This window comes from Acinonyx jubatus, chromosome B4 (assembly GCF_027475565.1).
Source record: "Acinonyx jubatus isolate Ajub_Pintada_27869175 chromosome B4, VMU_Ajub_asm_v1.0, whole genome shotgun sequence".
Lineage (NCBI taxonomy): Eukaryota > Metazoa > Chordata > Mammalia > Carnivora > Felidae > Acinonyx > Acinonyx jubatus.
In genome coordinates, this window is record NC_069387.1 from 29,911,336 (window position 1) to 29,937,081 (window position 25,746).

Consider the following 25,746-nt stretch of genomic DNA (forward strand, 5'->3'; position numbering starts at 1 on the left):
TCCCAACTGATTGTATGTTACACATGATGTCCATGAGGTAGTGTGTGGTGCACAGGTGACTTGACCAAATTTTCCTATATGTCACTTATACCACCACTTTTTAACATATCTTATAATGTACTTTTTAATTTATGAATTATCTGGGAAGACTTGATGGTTTGGAATTCATGCTAATTTGTTCTGGTTATTAAAATCTTTAGAAAGATTATTAAAGGAATATTTAAGTGTCTCATTTCATGGAAATTAGGAATACCGTGTTATAATGTAAATATATTTATCCAGAAAGTGGGGGTAAAACCTCTAGGGAAGATATGCTATTTACTATCCACATTGGTCTCAATAATGCCACGTGTGGTTGCTTTTAAATATATTGTTCATATCTTATCATGCATATACCTCTCCACCACAGTAAATCCCTGGACTGTTAGTGCATATAGGACATGTGTAGTGATGATTTCTCAGTAGACCTCATCTTCGGGGATCATTTTATTTCCACAGTTTAGTGCCTCCTTACTAGAATAGAGCACTCCATAATTTTTTCTAAAGATTCTATCAGTCTTGATCCAATGTGCTTGGTGATAAATGACTGAAAGTTGGCCACAGAGGGGAAGTAAGCAATGAGTCATGCTGTCTCCTAGTAACCAGTCAGTAAATAGCTTCCAGCAAGTATTTTAAAACCCCAAGCACACTTACCTTTGGTATTATCCTTAGACAGACTATCCTAATCTATATCTGTACTCTCATCCTTCTTACAGAACTTCCAAGAAGAGAGAAAAAAAGATGGGATCAGTTTACATATGTCTATTACCTTCTTCAAAATTCAAATGAAGACATATCTACACAAGGGAGCCTCTCCCAACAAACTTCTGCCCTTGATTTGTTTTTCTGTGTTTTGCTTGCTCTCAAGTGTGAGAAGTGTTTCTCACCTCATTTGTTTATTTTTTAATGTTTATTTATTTTTGAAAGAGAGAGAGAGACACAGAGTGTGAGCAGGGGAAGGGGGCAGATAGAGAGAGGGAGACACAAAATCCAAAACAAGCTCCAGTCTCTAAGCTGTCAGCACAGAGCCCAACGCTGGGCTAGAACTCACAAACCTTGAGGTCATGACTTGAGCCGAAGTCCAACGCTTAACAAAATGAGCCACTCAGGCACCCTGTACAGATATGTTTCTCTACATAACTGTTCAACCAGTTCATATTGCTATCTGGTTCCATAATTTAGAGTACAGGTCAGCAAATCTTGAGAATAGAAAGTGGCAGGAAAGTATATTTCTTAGATATCCTACCCACTGAAGATTGCCTCAGACTAGTTAATTTCAATTTATTAAAATTATTAAAAGCATAAATTCTCCCTAAATGAAAAGTAGGAAAGGAGACAGTTAAGCTCATTAAATTTATCCACCTTTTAGACCATTTCCTCTAAATGTTCAAGGTCAGATCCAATAGCATGGAAGTCCTTATTAGGGATATGGAGGAAAACAAGACAAGAAGCTTGGAAGCAGAAAGCATTTGAAGCAGTGGCCATGAAGCTGATATAGAAGGGTGCTTTGGTTGGACAGGCAGCAGCAAAAGGGCTCCAGGAACTAGCAAAGGAGGGACATCAAGGGGAATAAGTAGACAGGGAAGATGAGTGGCAGGGACATAAAGGGCCCCTGGAAATCATCTTAGAAGAACTTATAATGTATGGTTGCAGCTCTCTGAATTAAACTGTAAGCTGTGGAAAGGTATGATTTATTCTGTTTTCTTTGTTCTTGTTTTCTGCTAAAACTCTATAAAGAGTAAGTGTGCCAGAAATGTTTACTGAACAAATATACTTCCATTTTAGGCAAAAAGTATAGGTGATCCTCAGACAGAAAAAAAGCGAAAGAAAATAAATAAAAAGAAAAAAGAAAAAGAAGAAAAAAAAGGACTATCAAGAATGTTTGTCAAGATTATAAAAGGTAGCTCTGGGATCTTATTAAGAAAGCTTTGAGTTTGGGAAAAGTTGTCCCAAAGCTAGGATCTCTTGGGTAAACCAAACATCAAGGGGAACTGGTTCTAAAGTTCACAGTCTAATTCCTTTAAAAAAATTTTTTTAAATCTTTATTTATCTTTGAGAGAGAGACAGAGTGTGAGCAGGGGAGGAGCAGAGAGAGGGAGACACAGAATCTGAAGCAGGCTCCAGGCTCTGAGCTGTCAGCACAGAGCCCAACTCGGGGCTGAACTCAGGAACCATGAGATCGACATAAGCCGAAGTCGGCTGCTCAACGGACTGAGCCACCCAGTCCCTCCTGCAGTCTTACTATTCTGAACATAGTTTCTCTTCTGTAAGTCTGAAGCCTGAAACAGGTAAAAAAAATCATATTTACTAATCTGGTTAAAGAGTAATTGTTGATTTATATGATAATCATAGAATTGTAGCTCTGCTAAGAATATTAGAAAGCATTTAATCTTGTGGTTTTAACCTGTAGTTCTCAGATTCCTCAGTGATACTCAGAGGCTTTCCAAGGGGAAGTGGAGGTTGGCTGGAGGCAGGAAGGGTAGACAGCTCCAGACTTTCAATCCCTTTTCCAGGGACAGACGCTTCCCTCTTGGTTGTTTTTGCATTGAGGTTCTACATAAGATTTCATTGGGTGGGCGGGGGATAGGAGGTAGTGGTTACCATTCTGAGAAAACCAGCAGACAATTGCTGAGTTAGTCTAATTCTTTCATTATATAAATGAAACAAAACAAAACAAAACAGAGACCTATACAATAATCAAGCCAAAGTCACTGTTCAAATCATAACATCTTTGAGCTGGGAACACCCTTGAGGGTCATCCAATCTAAGCTGTGTTCATCCACACTGGGCCCAAACTCCTCCACAACTGGGGGCTCACGTTCTACCAAATCTTCCCACCTTTCTTGTTCTTAGAAAACCGTTTTCCTATAATAAGCTAAAATCTGTTCTTCTATATTGCTAGAAGCCAAATAGAATAATTCAAGTCATTCTTCCACATGATAATGTTTCAGATATTTGAAGATAATCTAACATATCCCCACTAAGCCTGTCATCTCCAGGCACAACATCTCTCTTTCTACAGACAGCATGGTTTCTTTCACGTCTGGTTGCCCCACTTCAAAAAAGTGTTAATTTGTTTATATCCCCTTTAAGGATTCAAATGCAGAATTGAACATATTTCAATAACATTTTAATTTATTCATTAAGACTTTTTTTAAAGTTCCATTGTTTACACAATATCATGGTAACTCTCTTAAGGGGAATAAAGATTGATAGACAAGAGAAGTAATACAGAGATACTATTATCTACAGGGTGGGGTTTCTTGCACAGACAAAAATTCATGCACACACTTTCCCCTCTGTTTCTTAAATATAGTTCCCTACCCCAGTCAAAACCGCCCCAGTGGACTAACAGTGAGAGTTGCTTCCTAAAACAAGGCTTTTACTCTTTGCCATCAGTTATATGTGCTGTGCATAAGGATTTATAAATTTGAAACAACTAGCTGACTATGGGGATACATTGGGTCAGATTTAGATTACTCAAACTACATCCAAGATGGCAACTAACCTGTCTGTGTAATAGGTACCGAGGTCAATCTGTAGCAAGTTCATTACGAATGTGAACCAGGAGTGAACCTGGGTGGCTCAGTGGTGGAGCATCCAGCTCTTGGTTTTGGCTGAGGTCATGATCTATGGTTCATGGGATCAAGCCCCATGCTAGGCTCTGAGCTGACAGTGCAGTGCCTGCTTGGATTTCTCTTCTCCCTCTCTCTGCTCTTTCCCTGCTTTTACTCTCTTCCTCTCTCTCAAAATAAATAAATAAACTTTAAAAAAAATAATGTGAACCAATTTTAAGTATCTTTAGAAATATACTTTCAAGTGAGATGATAAAAAAATAAAATACATGAAAAGCATTTTAAAATGTATTATAATTGACCGTCACTTATCTCTGCTAATGGAGAAAACTGTTATATAAATAATCCCAAACAGCACGCAAAATGCCATTAAAACACAGTTCTGGAGTATATTGGAATTTACATTTTGAATGCAACAGCAAATTACCTTACTAATAATAGAAGGTTTTATTAAATATTAAAAGTGGCCAGTGTTTCCTTGAGTTCCTTCTGACTAATCCTGATGCATTCTGAGTGGTGGGAGAGTCAATTTGAGATTAAACATTTGCAAGAAATAATCTACCAAACAAATAATAATCCACAAATGCTAAATTTAGAGATGATTATATTCTACAGTTACTGCTTTTTTTCAGCTGCTGTAAGTGGTTTACTGCTCATTCTCATGTTGCTTGCTTTTCCTTCAAGAAACTCAATGTGCTTTATGTACATCATCTTGTTTACTATCACTGTTGCCTTGATAAATACAATTAGCTCTATTTTGTATTTGGAGAAGATGAAAGTTCAGGATTGTTGAGGGACAATATTTCAGGAGAGGAAAAGGGTAAATCTCACAGAGAATATTCAGCAAGATTTATAATTCTTGAGTATTTCAGTTTGAGAAAAAGACTCAAGGATCATTTAGTTAACTTACTCATTTTAAAGATGAGGACAGTGACAGTAACACCATTTCAACATTCTATTTAGTGAACTTAAACACTTCTCAACTTCATTTCCATTTCCTGAGTTTAAAATGAGAATACTTACACTAGCTTTTTTCTAATAATAGAATTCTGATAACCATTAATGGGAAAAGGCCAAGATGAATGGAACCGTCTGTCCGTCTGACATCTAGCTAATTTGTACATTGGCAGTATGATACCAGGGGTGCTGGGCTGGGGATAAGAGCCTTGGGTCCCACCCCTTTCTGTGACACTAACCTTGCTTTCAGTAAACAGATCTCAGACATGTTTTTGGAGCTCAGTATCTTCATCTCTAAAATTAGGGGTTGGACTAAATCTTTTAAATGTTCTTAGAGTTCTAATGTGCCACCATTCTCACTTTCCTTATATAATTTTTGCAAATGCATAATAGATACATATGTCATCGAAATGCAAATTCACAGACACTATAGGGAGAGGAAAGAAGCAGAAATTAAAAATGGAAGATTACATTATATTTCAAAGCTAAGTAATCCCTACAGAGAAAAATGTTGATTCGGTACTTTTAATGTTGTACTTTCTAATAGACAATAAATTCTGAAGTGACTGGTTCCTCTTGGGGTATGTTCATTTCTGTTTCCTTCATGAATTTTGGGGAGTTTGTATTCTGAAATAAGTGTCAGGTTCTCTTAGCTTGATGTGTTGTGGTTACTCTTGCTCATGAGAGTGTTTGGACACGTCATCTCTGACAAGTCAAGGAAGAAAAGGACAGGGGTATTTCTTTGAATGAGTTTTTTTCAGTTGCTTGGAGTTTGGAGCTGTAATTCTCAGCTGGCAGTACCACCACATTCCTCTAGTAACCAATTATGTCATCACAAACAGAGATTTATGAGCTCAAACTCTAAAGAAACAGAAGGCAGGATGAATTATGAGAAGTTCCAGGTCTGCAAACACTTCCTCCAATAATTAGCCTAAGGTGGGGAGGAGGGAGAAATTAACCTCACTAAACTCCCATTTTATACAACCCAAATAATACATTGCTAACATCTGACTGAGCACACAAATTCATCTTGAGGTGATCCAGTTTAAAGCCCATTTGTAAATTCAGTCTGAAGGGCTTCACGTGAAAGGGACGAAGGGCTGGGAAATGCACAATGGGGTGCCCAGAGTCCCTCCACAGGACAACCAGGATGACATAATAGGGCCTTTGTATCACTGATGGATGCATCTTTGACTTGACCCACAGGTAGACATGAAATGGTTTTGTGTTCGAACAGGAAAAACGGGAGTTCATCACCACAGATACAGGCTTGCGCACATTCCTGATGCACACTAGAAAAGCTAGTGTGCATAGGCAATGGTGTCTCCATAATGGTGTGTGGCAGCATGAGTTCACAGGTTACCCAAAGCAAGGGTGGCACCAATTGCTTAGTGTGTCATTACACAGAAACATTCCAATAGCTATAAAATTGCAAGAAAATATTCAACTCATTTTCATTTGTCCCCTTTTGTTAAAAAACTGCAGGAAAATGTGTCTTGGGGAAACGGTGATAGGAATCCATTAATCTACTAATGAATATTAATATTCTGAGACCTGGTAGGGAATAATAACTTAGTTATATTAAGTGTGGTTCCAGCTCTCAGGAATCTTCAATTTTTTTTCATAGAAATAGAACAAACAATCCTAAAATTTGTATAAAACCATAAAAGACCCTCAAGAACCAAAGCAACCTTGAAGAAAGAGAACAAAGTCAGCACACTCCCCAATTTCTAACTATATTACAAAGCCACAGTAATAAAAAGAGTATGATAATGGCATAAAAACAGATACATAAATCAGTGGAACAGAATAGAGAGCCCAGAAATAAACCCATGCATATATGGGCAATTAATTTCACACAAAGGAACCAAGAATATACAATGGTGAAGGGACGATCTTCAATAAATGGTGTTGGGAAAACTGGGCAACCACCTGCAAAAGAATGAAACGGTACCACTATCTTACATCAAACACAAAAATTAACATCAAACAAACGAATAAATAAGACTCGACTATAGAGAACAAACTAGTGGTTGCCAGAGGGAAGATGGATGGGGACATGGGTTAAATAAGTGGGGAATAAGAGTATACTTGTTGTGAGGAGCACTGAGTGTTGTATGGAAGTGTTGAATCACTATATTGTACATCTCAAAATAATATTCCACTGTATGTTAACTCTACTGGAATTTTAAAAAATAAATAAAATTTTAAAAAATTAACTCAAAATGAATTAAAGACTTATATATGTCTTGAAAATATAAAACTCCTGGAAGAAAAAAAGGCATTAAGCTCCTTGACATTAGTCTTGGTAATGATTTTTGGATTTGATGCCAAAGCAAAGGCAACAAGCGCAAAAATAAACAAGTGCGACTATAACAATTTAACAAGCTTCTGCACAGGAAATCATCAACAAAATGAAAACACAACCTACCAAATAGAAGAAAATATTTGCAAATCATAATAAGGGGTTAATATCCAACATATATAAAGAAGGCATACAACTTAATAGCAAACAAAACAAAACAAAAAAAAACCCCCAAGCAATCCAATTTAAAAATGGGCAGAGCAAGGGCACCTGGGTGGCTCAGTTGTTTAAGTGTCCAACTTCGGCTCAGGTCGTGATCTCATGGTTCATGGTTTTGAGCCCTTCATTGGGCTCTGTGCTGACAGCTCAGAGACTGGAGCCTGCTTCAGATTCTGTGTGTCCCTCTCTGCTTCTCTCCTGCTAGCACTCTCTTTCTGTCTGTCAACAATGAATAAAAATATTTTTAAAAATGGGCAGAGGATTTGAGTAGAAATTTTTCCCAAAGAAACATACAGATAGCCAACAGCTACCTGAAAAGATGCTTAACATCACTAATCATCAGGGAAATGCAAATAAAAACTACACCTATTAACATGGCTATTATGAAAAGACAAGAAATAACAAGTTGATGAGGATGCGAAGAAAAAGAAAAACTGCACTGTTGGTGGGAACGTAAATTGATGCATCCACTGTGGAAAACAGTATGGAGGTTCCTCAAAAAAATTAAATGTAGAATTACTATGTGACCCAGCAATTCCACTTCTGAGTATTTATCTGGAAAAAAAATGAAACAGTACCTTGAAAAAATATCTACACCCTCATGTTCATTGCAGCATCATTCACAATAGCCAAGATATGGAAACAACCTAAGTGTCAACTGATGGATAAATAAAGAAAATGTAGTATTTATACACACGGCGGAATATTATTTGGCCATAAAAAGGAATAAAATCTTGCCATTTGTGACAACATGGATGGACCTAGAAGGTATAATGCTAAGTGAAATAAGTCAGATAGAGAAAGACAATTACTGTATGAGCTGAGATATATAGATCATCTATATCTATATCTGTATCTGTATCTGTATCTATATTTATCTATCTATATCTATATTTATATCTATATAATCTATATCTATCTATATCATCTATACCAATGTCTATATCTATATCAATGTCTATATCTATATCATCTATATCTCTATCTATATATTTATATAAGCCAAGATATTTATCTATATCTATATCATCTATATCTATATCTATATCTATATCTATATCATCTATATCTATTTATATAAGCCAAGATATATAATAAAATAATAAATAAATAAGTTATAAAAGAAACAAGTCAAGGGGATGTAATGTACAGTATAGTGACTATATTAATGTTGTATTGCATATTTCAAAGTTGCTAAGAAAGTAAATCTTAAATGTTATCACAAGAAAAAAACTACATAGTTTTTTGGATTTGTTACATTTGTTACATTCTGTAACAAATACATTCTGTATTGTGACAGATGTTAACTACATCATTGTGATCATTTTGCAATATATACAAATAATGAATCACTATGCTGTACATATGAAACAAATATGTTGTATGTCAGTTTTACCTCTATTAAAAAAAGACATGAATGTTCCAATTTAGCTCAGGAGGTAAGATGCATGCACACAAGTAGAACCAATGATACCAGGCAAAATATGGCAAGTCAGTGTGAGTGCTGCAGACAGAAAGTGGGATGGGAGCTCAAAGGGAGAAAGAGCCTGAAGGCTGTGGGAATCAAGAAATACTTCCAGAAATTGCCCTTGAGAAAGCCAGTTCTTGTACATGAATTAAAGGCAAAGCCTGCAGGGAGTTTTAAGTAGGACTGTGGATTCACCAGGAAGAGAAACAGGGAGAGAAACAGAAGTAGGTAGAAAGCAAGAGAATAGGCAAAAAAATTTCTTGTGAGAGTCACTTAAGAGAATAGTATTGGGCAGACAATAAGGAGGGATTCAAAGACAACATTGGAAAAACTATTGAGAGAAGAGAAAGAAGATGAATGGTTATTAAGCACCTACTGCATACCAGTCACTGTGCTAGACATTCTACATATGTTCTTTCCCTCAATTGTTTAACCCTCAGTAAGTTCATAAGACCAGTATCATTGCTCCCACTTTATAGATTAGACAACAAATTTCAGAGGCATTAAGTGGATCCAGAAGTGAACCCCTTTCCTTATGAATTCAAACCCCATGCTATTTCTACTATTCTTTTCCATGTCCCTGTATCTTCCTTGAGTGTAGAGTCATTATTTGTCAAGGTAGGGAACCAGACTAGATAAGATCTAAGGTCCATTTTAGTCTCAAAGTACTGAGTCAATCATTTTAAATAAACAGAGAAGAAAAAACAAACAGAAAAGGTACTTGAGGAAAAAGTGGGAAGCTGAATTGCGATGTGAAGATGTGGAAGATAATGTTGGTGAGGAGCTCTGACACAGAATAAATCAACTCAGAACCTCTTCTCTGACCCCTTCTGTGTCCTTTTCTCTAAGTTGGGTATGAGAAGTCCAGGCCAGTCACACCTAGCTTAGAGATGGATACCCTGAACGTGACCATCCTCCTCAACCATACAGGTCAATCCAGAAATGAGATGGATCAGCTTCTCAGGACTACCTCAGGAGGCAGACTTTCTCCTACCAGGGTCTGCTGCCAACCTCTAACTCACAGCTTCCCAGAACTGGCTGGAACTGACTGGACTTTCCAAAATAGAGATGGCCAGAAGACACTGGGGACTTGTTTCAAGCATATTTTCATCTCCTCAGCCAATGACTGGAAGGAATAAGAAATTCTAATGAGAGACATATTGAGGAGAGAAAGGTGTGAAATGGAGAGTGAAGCGTGAATCCTGAGCATATAAGAAGAGGGGCGTAGAAAAGAAATCATATCAGAAATACTGAAGTGTAAAATAACAAAAAAGAAACGTCTACAAACTTTTATAAACGTGTCAAAATTACCAATTTGTTAATGGTAAAAGTGAGTAAAATCAGGAGAGAGAGCCAGAGGTAAAGCAAGGTAATGCTAACAAAAAAGTGACAAAATGCTCCACTTTGAGTAAGGAAATCTTCCCCATGGCCTTGTTCAGGACAGATCACGTTTCCTAATTTGGAAAAAAAAAAATGAGTTTGTGTGTTTTCGTGGACTTTGTATATATGTGCTGAGAAACTTCTGACCACTCAAGCAACAAGAACTGGAGAAATTACTAGACAGCCTTGGGTCATTCTCTGCTCGACTTGCCATATGTCAAATATTTCTTTCTTTTTGAAATGACTGTTGAGAAGGAAACCTAGAAAAATCCAAGAATAGAAACTACTCAAGGCCCTTGCTATCACCATGCTGAGTTGGAGCACACCAGTTTCTGAGAGGGTGTATCAAAATATTAAGACTAATAAATCAAAACAAAGGAGTAATCCATAATTTATCGCTTTAAATGTTTTAAACTGCTGGGGGAAACACAACTTGAGGCAGAAGTTCTTCACCTGGCCAGGGCTTAGTGCTATATTTGTTTCCTCATCTGCCTTCACTTATTTTGGAAGCTGGATACTAATGGCCGAGCACACAGTGAGATGGAACCACATTCGGCCAGAACCAACCTGAGTATAATGAACTCTTCGAGGATGTGGCTTCAGTTCGTTAGTGTGAATACATTCAGGAAGCCACGTGAAACGCCCTGGTGCAAATTCCTTTTTTTTTTTTTTCTTTTTCCTTAATGGACATTCGCTTTGTCAGACTTGCATTACAGGGGAGTTATAAATATAGAAATGAAATATTGATTACTTGTCTCAACTCATTCACAACTTGTGCGAGATCACACACCACAGAGCAGCAGGCACTGAGGGGGTGGGGGATGTGAGCACTTTCAGGAACTAAACTCTCTTAAAGGGTTCTTTGGCTGAAATTCTTTTTCAAAAAGTGTTTCCTCACTAGGCTATTTCAAGAAGCAGAAGTAAGGTTTAGGATAGATTTTTCCCATGAAAATTAGGGCCTTGTCATCCTGCAGATCTTTTCCTTCCCACCCACAGAGCTGGTCAGTCTCCATACATTTGGGCACCATAGGCATGCAGAACAGCGGGTGGTTGCCCAGGCTGGGAGAAGGCCCACTCCCACCCAGGCATTGACACTGCTCTCAGCTGGGAATAGCAAGCAAGCAGTGAAAGAATGACCGGGGATTGTTTTGATTCCAGGCAGAACGCAAAGAATGCATTCCCTAGGTGTCAGGTCAAAACAACCTAACAAAGGAAGAGAAGAAAGTTTCCCAAGAGCAAGCAGCTACTGATTCCCCTAAACTGGTTTTTGGGTAAAAACTATTAGTTTATGATGGGTAAGCCTGGTGGATGCCACCTTAACCAAATGGTACAACCCAGTGTTTGGACAAATTGACATTAAGAAACTCCTGATATGATTCACTGAGAAAGGCGCAAAACCACTTTTGTTGTATTCCTGCCGAAAACATTCATAACCAGAGTCCAGGCGTGAGGAGATATTAGCAAACCTCAATTGAAAGACATTCTACAAAATAATGGACTTGCATTCTTTTAAAGGTTAAGCTGAAAAAATGCAAAGAAAGGGTTAGGAAACTGTTCCCAATTAAGGGTACTAAAGAGACATGCAACGAAATGAAATGCATGATTTCGAATTGATGAAATCTGAGTATGGACTGTGGATGAGACAGTGACATTACATCAATATTAAGCTATTTGACTTTGATAATTGTACTGTGATTATGTAGGAGAATGTTCTCTGTTCCAAGGAAACACACAATGAAGTAGTTACGGAATGGACATGATGTTTCCAACTTAGTTTTCAATGACTCAGGAAGACAAATTATCTATCTACATCTATCTAGAGAGAGATGGAAAAAGAATGATACAGCAGATGGGACAAAATGTAAGATATTAGTAAGTCTGGGTAAAAAGCATAAGAGAATTTCTTGTACTATTCTTTCAACTTTTCTGGAAGTTTGAAAATATAATAAAAATTTCCAAATAAGTGTCCCCAATATTGAACCTATCAGATTCAGGATTATAATTATCAGCTTTTTCTTCAAGAATAGGGACTTAAAATTCCACCAGCAATCTTCCCCCTCCTCTAAGATGAAGAACCACTCTCCACCTGGTCTTTTCACTTGGTAGAATACATAGAACAGTTGTTCAAGGCCTCTAAAAAGGAAATAGTAGCTGACACACTGGGGTATATGTCTGAATTGGAAGTTCCATTGAATTGGTGACGTTTACCATTTGGTTTCTCCTTTGCTGTATCCCCTGGCCTGAACTCAACAGAACCTGAAACCTGGAAGATGGTCTCAGGACACAGAAATAGAAAGAGCTAGAAGATGACCTCTGGTTCTGGCTCTAGGAACACGAAGGGGAGCTCTTAACTCTCAGAGAGGGGGTGGAGGGGTACCCTGTTATTCTTTTTATCTTTTTTGTTTTTATTTTTTCTCTGTTTACTTGTACCCTATTCCCAAGGTCATCTGTATATCTCCACTGGTGGCTGAAACAATGGGGTTGTGCAAGAATCTAAAACTCTGAGAGAAGAAACCGTGATCTCAAGGGGACAAGACAATCCCGATGGCATATTTTTATATCTGTCTTTCTTCCTCTAGGCCCAGGACACAGGCATGGTCACAGGAAGTGCATGGTAGACTGCGATAATTTAAGCCCCCATCTGCTGGCTTGAGGACTGAAAAAAGGAGCCCCAAGGAACTGGAAAGTACTGGTGTGGTCATAGAAAGAAAGAAGCTCAGGAAAGCAAACTTATAAAGTAAAGTGAACTCCTGGCCCCCCCTTGAGCTGCTCATGTCTGGATTGACATCCAAACAGCTGAGGCAGGTGCACCTTGAAAGCTAAACTAAAGGATAGACCATTACCTGTGTCCCAGACTGGCTCCAGGTGGTACACATATGGGACAGTTCTGAGTGGCAAGCACTATAGAGGTTTTCAAAACCAAACTGACATGGGAATGACAACTGAAATAAGGGTAGTCATGACTCAACCAAATCAAATTGTTTGCTAAAACAAAAATATCAAAATTCTCAATAGCACTTAATCAAGATCTATAATCAAGATCTATAATCAAGGCCCTATAATATGTTATTCATAATGGTAATGACAAAATTCAAAATTGTATGACATAGAAAGAATCAGGAAATATTAACTCACATGAAAAAAGACAACAAATAGATGCCTACAATGAGATGACACAGATTTTGGATTCTCTGACAAATACTTTAAAGCAGCTACTATAAAAATGCTTGAGCAGGCAATTACAAACATTCTTGAAACAACGTTAAAATACAGTCTTATCAAAGAAAAAACAAGGTATGCGAGACCACATGGGAATTTTAGGACTGTCAAATACAATAAACAAAATAAAAAAATTCACGAAATGGGCTCAAAGGCAGAATGAATATGACAAGAGTGAAGATTCAGTGCACTTGATGATAGAAAAAATAGGTATTATCCAATCTGAACAGAAGAGAATAAAAAATCAAAACGATGGAAAAGGATCTGGTGTCATGAAACAGTGCCAAAAGTTCTAAATGAAAAAAAAAAAAGTCTAAATGCATGTCATCAGAATTCCAGAAGGAGAAAAGTGAGATTCAGAACAATATTTGAAAAAATAATGGCTAAAACTTCCAAATTTTGATGAGAGACACAAATATATAGATTCAAGAAACTGAATGAGCCCCAAATAAAATATAGAAAAAGAATTCCACACCCAGATATATCATATTCAAACTGAGAACTGAAGACAAACTAAAAAAAAACAAAAAACAAAAAACAAAACAAAGCAGGAAAGCAACCAGAGAAAAGCAACAAATTACTTAGAGGGGAATGACAATGCAAATGACTGGGGATTTCTCATCAGACTTCATGGAGGCCAGATTAGAAAGGAAGAAATAAAACTGTCACTGTTCACAGATAATATGATTTTCTTTACAGATAATCCAACGGATTTATAAAAATACTCTTAGAACTAATAGATAAGTTTGGCAAGATTTCAGAATACAACGTCAACACACAAACATTAGTTGTATTTCTATATAAAAGCAACAAACAACTGAAAACTTAAGTAAGTACAATATATCATTTACAATATCTCTAAAAAAGAGAAATATTAGGTATAAATCTGACAAAGCACATGTAGAATCTGTATGCATAGAACATAAAATGCCAGGGAAAGAAAACAAAGACCTAAATAAATGGAGGGACATTTCATGGTCATATATTAGAAGGTTCAACCTAGCAAAGATAAATTAATCTACAGATTTAATGCAATTCCTATCAAAATCCCAGCAGGATATTTTATAAATGTGGACAAGCTGATTCTAAAATTGATATGGAAATAGAAAGGAACTAGTCAGAACACTATTGAAAAAGAAAAGCAAAGTTGAAAGAATCATACTACCCAATTTCAAGACTGATTTATGAACTCATAGTAATCAAGACAGTGTGGTATCGATGAAAAGATACACACATTGATTAATGGAACAGAAATTGTCTAGAAATTGACACACACAAATATGGCCTATTGATTTTGAAAACATGCAAAAGCAATTCAATGGGAAAAGGATAACCTTTATGACAAATGTTTGGAACAATTGAACATTCATTTGCAAAAAATTAAGATAAACTTTAACCTAACCCCTAGATTGTATAAAGAGCTTAACCCTCAAATGCACCATAGATCTAAAAGTATTAAAATAAGACTAGAAAACATTTAGAAGAAAACATAGCAGAAAATCTTCAAGAGCTGGAGTAAGGCAGAGTTTTTACACATGACAGCAAAACCTGATGCATCAGAAATTCAATATTTGGACTTTGTCAAAAATAAAAATATTTGCTCTGTGCATAATATTCAACTATAAGAACACAACCGAATTTTAAGAATGGATGAAAGACTTAGACACTTCATCATGGAGGGTATAGGGAAGGCAAATATACATATGAAAAAGATGCTCCATATTATCAGTCATTAGGCAAATACAAATGAAAACCACAATAAGTTAGTGCTACACAGGTCTTAGAGAATCTAAAATGTAGCAAGTGCTGGCAAGGATAACTGAGCTACAGAAACCCTCATACACTTTTGGTGGGAAGATGACCCAGCTACTCTAGAAAACACACTTTGGCAATTTCTAATAAAGTAAATGTATACTTACTCCATAATCCAGCAATCCACTTTTAAGTATTTTACCAAGGAGAGATAAAAATATATTCACAGAAATCCTGTACACAAAAATACAGATTTTCAGGGGTACATGCACCCTGATGTTTATAGCAGCACAGTCAACAATAGCCAAACTATGGAGAGAGCCCAAATGTCTATCAGCTGATGAATGGATAAAGAAGATGTGGTATATATATGAAAGGGAATATTACTCAGCCATCAAAAAAATGAAATCTTGCCCTTTGCAATGACATGGATGAAGCTAGAATGCATTATACTAAGCTTAATAAGTCAATCAGAGAAAAACAAATACATGATTTCACTCATATGGGAATTTAAGAAACAAAACAGATGAACGTATGGGAGGGAAGAAAAAGAGAGAGGGAAACAACCATGAGAGACTCTTAGAGAATGGAGATGTCTGGGTGGCTTAGTCTGTTAAGCCTCTTGATTTCAGCTCAGTTCATGATCTCAGGGTCATGAAATCTCACTGGACATGGAACCTGCTTAAGATTCTCTCTCTCTCTCTCTCTCTCTCTCTCTCTCTCTGTCCCTCCCCCTCTTATATTTTCTCTTTCTCTCTAAAAAAATAAAAATAAAGATAGAGACCAATCTGAGTGTTGATGGAGGGAAGTGGGTGAGGGATGGGCTAGATGGGTGATGGGCATTAAGGAGGGCACTTGTGACGATCACTGGGTGTTGTCTGTAAGTGATGAATCACTGAATACTACTCCTGAAACCAATATTGCACTGTATACTCACTAACTAGAATTTAAATAAAAATTAGGAAGAAAAAAAAGAAAACCTGTACACAAATTTTACAGAATTTCTGTTCATAATTGCCCTATACTGGAAAGAACTCAAATTTCTTTTAACAGGTGAGTGGTTACATGAGCTGTGGTACATCCATGCAATGGAATATTACTTGCCATTAAAAGGAATGAACTATTGATACATGCAATACTTTTGATGAATAATTAAAAGGTATTCTGTTGAGAGAAAAAAGCCAGTCTCAAAGGTTACATATTATACTCTTCCATTTATATAACATTCTCAAAAAAGACAAACAATATCATTGTTCCCAGAAGCTGGGGAATGGGAATGGCGTGATTATAAAAGGCTAGCAGGAGGGAGTTCGGGGAGACTAAGGAAACCTCTCTGGTTCCAGATTGTGCTGAGAGCCACATGATTCTGTACATGTGTTCCATTTCAACTGTACACAAAAAGTCAAATTTTACTGTATGCAATTTTAAAATTAAAATAAAAGAAAAAAATCAACTATAATTTATTTAAGAATAAATTTACCTTCTAAATAGCACCTACAGCTGCTGTAGGTGAAATTCATTTTGTTTTCATGTTACTTTGGGGAATTTGGAGAATAACATCCATCAACAATAATTCAGTCATTTTGGAACCTGAGGACTACTCAGTTGCCTTCTAGAAACAATCACCCTATGTAGCCCTGTGCGGAGAGTGTGGGTATTCTGCTGACTTGGGATATCAATTCCTATCTTCCTCATGTTCTGGAGCTGGAGCTGATTCAAATTGAGGTAGATGATGAGAGTGGGGAGTGGCCAAGGAGGACCAGCTGCCAAGTTTCCAAGTGTCCTCACAAGATTGTATCATCTATAATGAGTTCACAGTGGCACAGAGTATGACCCTCACAATTATGGGGTCAGAGATTTGATCCTGTCATTGCCTCTGAGTTGATTGGATGCTGAGAATGTAGTGAAGATCCTTCCTAGCCTCTATATCCATTTACAATTGTGAGTTGACACTCTTTCTTAGAATCGTCTAACTCTCTTTGCCAGATTTCATGCTCAACCAGCAGCCTTCTACTAATTCATTTCTTTATTCATTCTTTCACTATACATTTCTCAAGTACCTTCAATATGACAAACATTACACTGGGTGCTGGGCATACAAAAATAAATAATGCATATCCACTGCTTCGAGCAGCTCATAGATTTTGCTGCAGGGGAGAGAATGTGATGGCCAGTTGACAGGTATTCCAGGCCCGGTGGCAATGATTTTCCACATTGTGATTTAACAAGGTAAGCTTAGGTACAGCCAGTCATTCTTTTGTGAATTTGCTTAACAAAAATCATTATCCCTGAATTTCACTACACAGAAGAAAAATGATGAAACCCCAGGATTGGACCCCAAATGCATGACTCCAGTGAGGAATTGTCCACCTGTGAAATTCCAGCCTATATCACACCACTAATGATCCACCCTGGAATCTAAAGGGTGGCTGCCTTTATACTCAATCCACACTCAGCAACTGTACTCCAACTCTTCTCTCTCCTTCCTTTCCTGTTTCTATCATTTGTAATACAACACAGTGTCCTCTCCAGGCTGCAAACTGAGCTCCAGAGCTGTTTCAGTCATGCTTTTATTCTCTTGCTTCTTCTATCCTTTGCAGTGAATTCAGGGCTTTTACAATAATATTGTGAATGAATTATAATTTATGTTTATGAGAAAGAGGGGAGGAAGGAGAGAGAGGGAGGGAGAGACAGAGAGAGAGAAAGAGGGAGGGAGAGAGAGAAGGGGAGGAAAAGGAAGAGAATGGGGGAAATTAAACCACTTGGGATTTGGAGTATCTTTAAGTACCTCTTAAGTAAAGCATATTTTTAATAGATTAGTTCAAGAAATACACTCTTCAATGGAAAAAAAAATGAATTCTAATTTTGGCTGCCACCTGTTAGCTATTTTATCTTTGTAAGGTAATTATCATCTCCAGCCTTGGTTTTCTTAACCATAAAATGAAATGATTGGGCTAGAGAACTTCTAAATCATCCCAGTATCCATTGATTCTAGTATTTTTCAAGACAAAATCCTCTCTTCAGATCCTTCACTGTTTTGTTCAATGATTTGTTTCACTATTTTCTCTTGACACTTAAAAGGGCTTTGTGATAGCTACTAGTTGCAAAAAAATATTTCCCATAAATATCATATCATATATGTTTCCTGTTAGGGCTTCTGACATTCCACATGTTTTCAAAGGTAATGGGAAATACTGGAGACAATTTAAGGGTCATTATTGTGTTAGCCAAGAAAATAGCTAATGATGACTTTAGCTACCGGACTATTCAGCGGATCATAGAACCCATTAGCTCAATTAAGTCAATCAAATAGAAAAAAACATTTAGGCTTAAAAAGCCGCCCACCACTAACTACTATTTGCCAATGAAGCTTCTATTTCATGGTGAGTTCAAATTGTTTATTTCTTCTATGAAGAAGAAAATGACCAGATCATCTGATTTAGCAGATACGGTTATTCAAGATCACTTAGCATATATAATTATACACCAAATATTCCACTAAATCACAATTTCAAGAAAGCAGCTAAGACTAGAAGTTTTCGGTTGTGAATAAGACTTGAGCTTTCTGGAGTGTAGTATTATTCACTATACTGAGGTAGGTATGGGAGGAAGCCAAGGTCTTTTCTTGCCTTAGGAAAGTTTCTCAATCCTGGGATGGTCTATATGTTCAGTTTAGTGAGAAGGCAAGGGACTAGTATTGATATAAACATTTATAATTCTAAATGTTCAGTCTAGTTCTGGTTGTTTACAGCATTCAGACATTGAGTACTCATTTAAGCTTTCAAAGACTAAGCCCTCCAGATAATGCTGTCTTTAACTTAAAGTTGTTTTTTTTTGTTTTTGTTTTTTATTCAAGTGGGTGACTCACAGGATGTTTGAAGTGACTCATGGAGAGAAAAGAAAATCCCTGATCATATTATTTATTTATTAAGTGTGGTTATTATATTCAGGCCATGGTATTGCTGGATAGAATCGGTCCATTGAAAGACTATTCAAAATTGATACAGTGCATATTTTATTCAATTATAAATTTAACAACTGATGTAATCAGTAGTGTGCTGGCAAATGTTTGATAACTGGCTTTCCAGCACTGGTTTTCATGGTGTAGACTGATATACCAACCTACCGATGTAATTTCATCCAAATTGCACAGTTGCTAGAAATTCAACAATGTTAACAAATAAGGAAAAGAATGGCTTTGAATATAATTGGCATTCCAAGAAAATTATTGTTAGACAACACACTTTTATTCCAAATTAAAGAGGGTGTTGGGTCACTTTTTTCCGAAGACCCCTGTCAAGGATCCCTTTAGAAAAAGGCTGGACTTCAGGAAATTTACATTCTAAATATCAACACCTCTTTCACTGTGGGGGTGGGGATTTTGGCAGGAAAGTCATACTCTTTACCTGTCAGCTACCTTCCAGAAACACATGAACTGAGAGACCGAGAAAGCAGACAACATGCCATACAATTGCTAACAGTTGGTAGAGCAGCAAGTGCACTGAAGTGGGTGGCATTTGTCCCTATTTCTACGCTCTGATCCGAAGCTTGTACAACAGATGTACTGGGGGCTGAGGAATGGCGGTGCTCATTTGTGGAGGTGAAATGCTAGAGAATGCGCAGGCCATGACTAGCAGCGGAAGCACAGAGCTGCAGGCTGATGAACCTGGTGGTCCTGCTGGGTGGTTTTCCTTCAGCAATGTTTTTAACCATTTGCAATGTTAGAAGCACAGACAAGTATTGCTAATGTTAACATTTCATTATCAGGCGAGAGTGCCAGAACTAGATTGTGTGGAACTTTTTGAAAATACTGTCCTTTTATGTTTCTTTCTGGGTAAAATTTAACCTCCAACTTGACAAAATTATCATCCCCCAAACCTTTTATGTTATTGTTGTTAACCATAAAAATGGCATGGAAGTATTACAATTTTTAAAATACATTTATTTATTTAGTTTTTGAGACAAAGAGCAAGTGGGCACACAGTGGGGGAGGGGCAGAGAGGAGAGAGAATCCTGAGTAGGCTATGCTCCACCAGCACAGAGCTCGATGTGGTGCTTGAACTCATGAACTGTGAGATTATGACCTGAGCTGAAATCAAGAGTTTATGACATAAAACAAGATCAAGAGTTGGACGCTCAACTGACTAAGCCACACAGGTGACCCTGAAAGTATTATAATTCTAAAGTTACTTAATAGTTTTTTTTGTAATCACCCTGATATCATTTTATTTGTACATTATTTAATACTTTTTCTTATTCCTACTTTATTTCTTTGTTTTATTCTAGTCTCATTTGGGTTTTCTTTTCTCCCACATGTGTGCATATTTCTCTAAGTAAAAAAAAAAAATCTTAAAGAGTTGTAGGAATAACTGTATATTTAACGAACTAAATACATTCTTCACAGGACCTTATGGTATATTTCTGAAATAAAGATAGTAAAACAAATATCCCTGACAGAAGGGTAGTTAACTCACAATTATAAAATTGGAGTTAATCCTTAATTTCATATTTTAATCAGTGTGCATATTTAAATTAGTTTTATGATTTTTTTTGACCAATCAAAAGTTGAAATTGCATACATTTTAAACACTCCAAGATTTTTTTTTAAGTGAGAAGATATAGAAGACACAGCATTCTGACTTTTTAAAAGATTGGGAGAGAGAGAGAGAGAGAGAATATGAGAATATCTCTGTTTCTAATTACACAGACTATTTAAGAAAAAGAATTTAAGTCAGCTGATATTTTTTTTTCCTTTAATTATTTATGATTCAAACCAGCTCATTCTTTTCCTTTCATTATTTACACGACGTCTAATAACTGGTCTGATTGAGTTTAAATATTTGCAGTGGTTTGTTCTTGGCTTCATGTTTGTAGAAACACGTGTTTCACCAGCAGGAGTTTTATACTGTTCATGAAACAGTGCTGCAAAGGGCAAATTTTTTATTTTCTTCATTTTGATTCTCTTCTTACACCCACAATATAATGCAAATTAGGTCATTGGTTATTAACAATATTGTCAATCAAGAGAGTATAATTAGTAATAAACTATGCATGCCTGAGCTCAAATTATATATTTTGCTTTAGAAGATTTCATCAATAAAAACCCAACATATCTGCTCATAATCTGGATTCTGAATCCAATGAAAGGATTATGGTATAGAATATGTAGGTGAAAAGAACTTTAAAAACATTATCACCATCATACCAAATATCTGCTATTACTTAAATTGTCTCGAAGACCTTAGCACTGTAGCTAGTGGAGACCAGTTTACCTAAGACACTACCTTTCCTCTACAAGGCAAGTCCTTGCCCCTTTCACATAGTGAGTTCATGTAGAACAGAGAAATTTATAGACAGAATAATTATAAAACCTTTCATGATTGCAAAACTGTAAAGGGATTCGGTTGGCAATAGTCAGAAACAGCTTTTTTGGGTTTGGCCTTAGAGCAAGGCCTTCTTCTCCCTCATCTCTACACAAAGTTATTAACTGCTGTGATAGGGGGCTGGTTACCTCTACCCTGCATTCCTATGTAGGTATGAATTAATTTCCAAATACCAATGCGTGTATTTTTTCCTTTTCATGCATCATATTTGGGGACACAGCTGGAAATATTATTCTGTGTGCCACATGCATACACTCAGCACAGTCTCTTGCTCACTGAGTGGAGTCAATGGGTAAAGAAATTGCTCATCCATCCTTTACTTTTATCTTGGTGTGTGGACAACAAATTGTCTAAAAATTGATACAAATTTCTACAGTAATGAAAAGAAAACAGAAAATGGAGAGAAAATAATAGAGTCTGTGCCTTTAAAAAACTAACACTTGTATGCCATCAGTCAGTGATTTTAGAATTGAAGAATATTAGAGATCTTGAAAGAAGTGCAAAAGTGAAAATGAATTGCCTTGGTATAAAGTAAAAACGCTCAGAATCAGAAGATCTGGAAAGTCAAATATTTTATGAACAAAAAAAAAATTTTCACTGTAGCTTATATGACTACCATAGGTCATTTTTCTAAATGTCGAAATGACACCATATAACGAGTATCTGAGAGGGATCAAACTTTGAGAGTACAGGGCAGGGATCTCCAAGTTCTTGAGAGTTATAAGCCTCATTGCTATTTCAGTTTTAGATGTTTCCCTCATACCTACAGGTGATTTTCAGCACATTTTAAAAATTTAAACCGGACTCAAATGAAATACATATATAGTAAAAGGAATCCATTTGAATTGAGAGAGGAAGTTAAGGGCAATGTTTTACTCTGATTATGGAGTGTGTATTTTTGAACAGTAAGCCTATGTTAAAATATAATTAGTGTAATAAAAAGTAATATTAAAAGGAAGAAAGTAATCCCTTACGTGAAAGAATACTATGATATTTATACATCTTTACCTCTATCACTATATATTACTTTGAGTTAATAGTATGGAAAAAATGGAAATAGAATAAAGAAAAAGAACACAATCACATGTGTTTACCAAATTCTACAAATTAATACTGTTTTGTGAATTTTTGCATTATTCCTTGGAAAGCTAGATCTATTCTGGGATGTTTTCAGATTAATACTTGAAATCATCTCTGCTATAAAGAGAAAAATAAACAAATAAATAAAAATTCAGAGCATATCCAGACAAAAATGTCCCTGATTGAACAGAAAAGTTCTGAACTCATTGTTGTTCTTGGATAGATCTCCCAAGAGCACTTTTTATGAATCATATATCTGATTGTTCACAGAGATTCCTCAGTAAGATGCCAAAATACCTCCTTTTGATCAGTTAGGCCAGAGACCAGAAGACACCCAATATTACTGTCATTACTTTTGCTCCTGGAAAGATGGCAGAATTCTAGGGAAATTTTAGTCCTGCCATGGAATTTAAGATAATGCTGAGAGTTTAAGAAACTATAGGATGCCCCAAAAGATGCTGATATTTTGGGCTTCCAAGCACCTATGAGGCTATTTGTAAATATTGGCTGAAAGAGAAATAGAAGGACGGGACAGAGAAAGGAAGGGAAAGGGAAAAGAAGGAAAGAAAGTTGATGGATTCATGCATTTACACAAATTACTTTGAATGGAAATGGCAATCTAGAAATAGCCTTATTCCTACCCTCAAAGTAAACAAAGTCCTTAGGACAGAGTTTCTTATTCTATACCCTAAAAACATATTCTGTGCCTAGCATAGGACTAAGAAGAACTCAAGTGTTTATTAATGTAAATGATACGAAATAATAAAGATAAAAACCCAAGTACTCATGTGATGTACTGTAGAGACTTTAAAGGTATGTTAAAACTGAGTTCATATTTTGCCCCTAACATATGCCATTTTTAGCTCTTGAAGTCACATATGTCTACTCTAGACAAAACAATCTCATGATTTTTCAAGCAGCAAGTAAGCAAAGGGGAAAAGTATGAGAAGAATTTTGGGAGAAAAAGCTATGGTTGGAGAAGTGGTCAGCGACAAGAAATAAACTAGATAATTACAGGAAGATCAAAGAACTTTATACGTCTCAGTAAGTAATCAGATTGCATTTAAGAATCCTCAGCCAGGAAAGTCTGATTCTGTCTATGATACAGTAAATGATGCAAAACTAACTCTCCTATTGAGAATAACTATAAAACTGGACAAAATATATGAGGCAATTATTGCAGGCTTTGAAAAACAGTTAGTGCCAGCCTGCTATCCCTGAGAGAAGGTAAACTTGCAATCATGCCATCTCTGCGTAGGGAAAATTTCCTGACTATGGCCTAGGGAGGTGGAGCCCAAGCAGAGCTTGATGATCATCCTGAGTGAAGAAAGTAGAAATCAAGTATAAGACATTTAAAGTAACTAGAATCTGTGAGACAGGGCACTGGGAAGGGCAGCCGTGCAATGGAGTAGATCATGGCAGAGGATTTAGCTGAGTATGCACAAGATAAGCAATGAATGGCTTCCTGGAGAGCAGCAACAGAGTAGAAAGTGTAACTGGGTTACTAGAAGTTGAACAGAGCTATAAGATGCTGGGGTTCTAGTCCAGTTTCAGTGGAAAGACCTTGTATCCATTTCGGCATCCATTTGACACAGCAGAAAAGCCACTTGTTTTAGGAATAAGAACCAAGTCCCAGAGGAAGGCCTACCACAGGTATGACCTTAAAAAGCTTAAAATAAAACCATCTGTACACAAGTTCAACTTGATTAGTTAGTGACTGGACAGTCTACCAGAGTAGAAGTCAATACTTGCCAGGAAGAAGATCACAGAATCTTAAAACTCTAAGATTTATCATCTATGCTGTTGAGAATGCAATAAAAATTACTAGATATTTAAAAAATAGAAAAATTTGACCAATAATCAAGAAAAAAAACAGATAATGTATCTTCAGGTGAAGCCAACATTGGAGTTAGTACTCTAAACATTAAAACAGATATAATAAATATGTTCAAGGATTTAAAGAAAAATAGTGTCATAATTATGAATTGTTAGAGAGTCTCAGCAGAGGGATGGAAACAAAAAAAAATAAAGAGAGAAAAAAGGAAATGGAATTCTTGAACAAGACTTCAATAACTTAGGATTTTTAAAATTCAGAAATAATTAATGGTTTACTGAAAATAAGTCAGGACCAAGAAGACAGATTGATATAAACAATCCAGTCTGAAAAATGGAAAAAGAAATAGGTGGAAGAAAAGTAAAGATGTTCAGAAATCTGTGGCATAATATACAATTTCTAACTTCTGTTGGAATTAGAACCCCAGAAAAAGTGAATGATAATATTTTAAGAAATAGAGAGCTCTCTCCTCCAGCCAGCCAAGATCAAAAGGAAGAAGGCTAAGAGGAAAAAGGTGGCTCCAGCCCCTGCTGTCATGAAGAAGCAGGAAGCCAACAAGGTAGTCAATCCCCTGTTTGAGAAAAGGCTCACTAATTTTGGCTTTGGACAAGACTTCCAGCTCAAAAGGGACCTTACCCACTTTGTCAGATGGCCTTGCTACATCCAGCTGCAGTGTCAAAGGGCTATTCTCTATTAATGTCTTAAAGTGCTTCCCACAATTAACCAGTTCACCCAGGGCTTGCACCACCAAACAGCTACTCAACTGCTTAAGGTGGCCCACAAATACAGTCCAGAGACAAAGCAAGAGAAGAATCAGAAATTGTTGGCTGGGGCTAAGAAGAAATCTCCCTCAAGGGGAATGTCCCCACTAAGAGGTAACATGTCCTTTGAGCTGGGGTTAATACTGTCACAACTTTGGTGGAAAACAAGAAGGCTCAGTAGCAATGATTGCACTTGATGTGGATCCCATTGAGATGGTGATTTTCTGGCCTGCCCTGTGTCATAAGATGGGAGTTCCCTACTGCATTATCAAAAGGAAGGCCAGGCTGGGGCATTTGGCCCAAAGGAAGACCTGCACACTGTTGGCTTCACGGAGGTTAACTTGGAAGACAGAGGAGCTCTGGCTAAGCTGGTGGAAGCTATCAGGACCAATTATAGTGACAGATATGGTAAGATCCACCATCAGTAAGGAGGCAACATCCTGGGTCCAAAGCTGGTGGCTCACATTGCCAAGTTGGAAAAGGCAAAGGCTAAAGAGCTGGCCACCAAATGGCTAAGTGTACCCTGCTGAATGTTCTGCACATAACTGTAATAAAAAGTTCTCTTTCAAAAAGAAAAGGGGAAGCGCCTGGGTTGTTCAGTCGGTTGAGCGTCGACTTTGGCTCAGATCATTATCTCACAGTTTGTAAGTTCGGGCCCTGTGTCAGGCTCTGTGCTGACAGCTCGGAGCCTGAAGCCTGATTCGAATTCTGTGTCTCCCTCTGTCTCTGCCTCTCCCCTGCCCATACTCTGCCTCTCTCTGTCTCTCAAAAATA

General features: G+C 36.9%; 1 pseudogene; it reads left to right on the plus strand.

The window, feature by feature from the left end:
• The first annotated feature begins 19,492 nt into the window (after nt 1–19,492).
• On the plus strand, nt 19,493–25,502 carry LOC106967345 (60S ribosomal protein L7a-like; annotated as a pseudogene).
• The last annotated feature ends 244 nt before the right edge of the window (nt 25,503–25,746 follow it).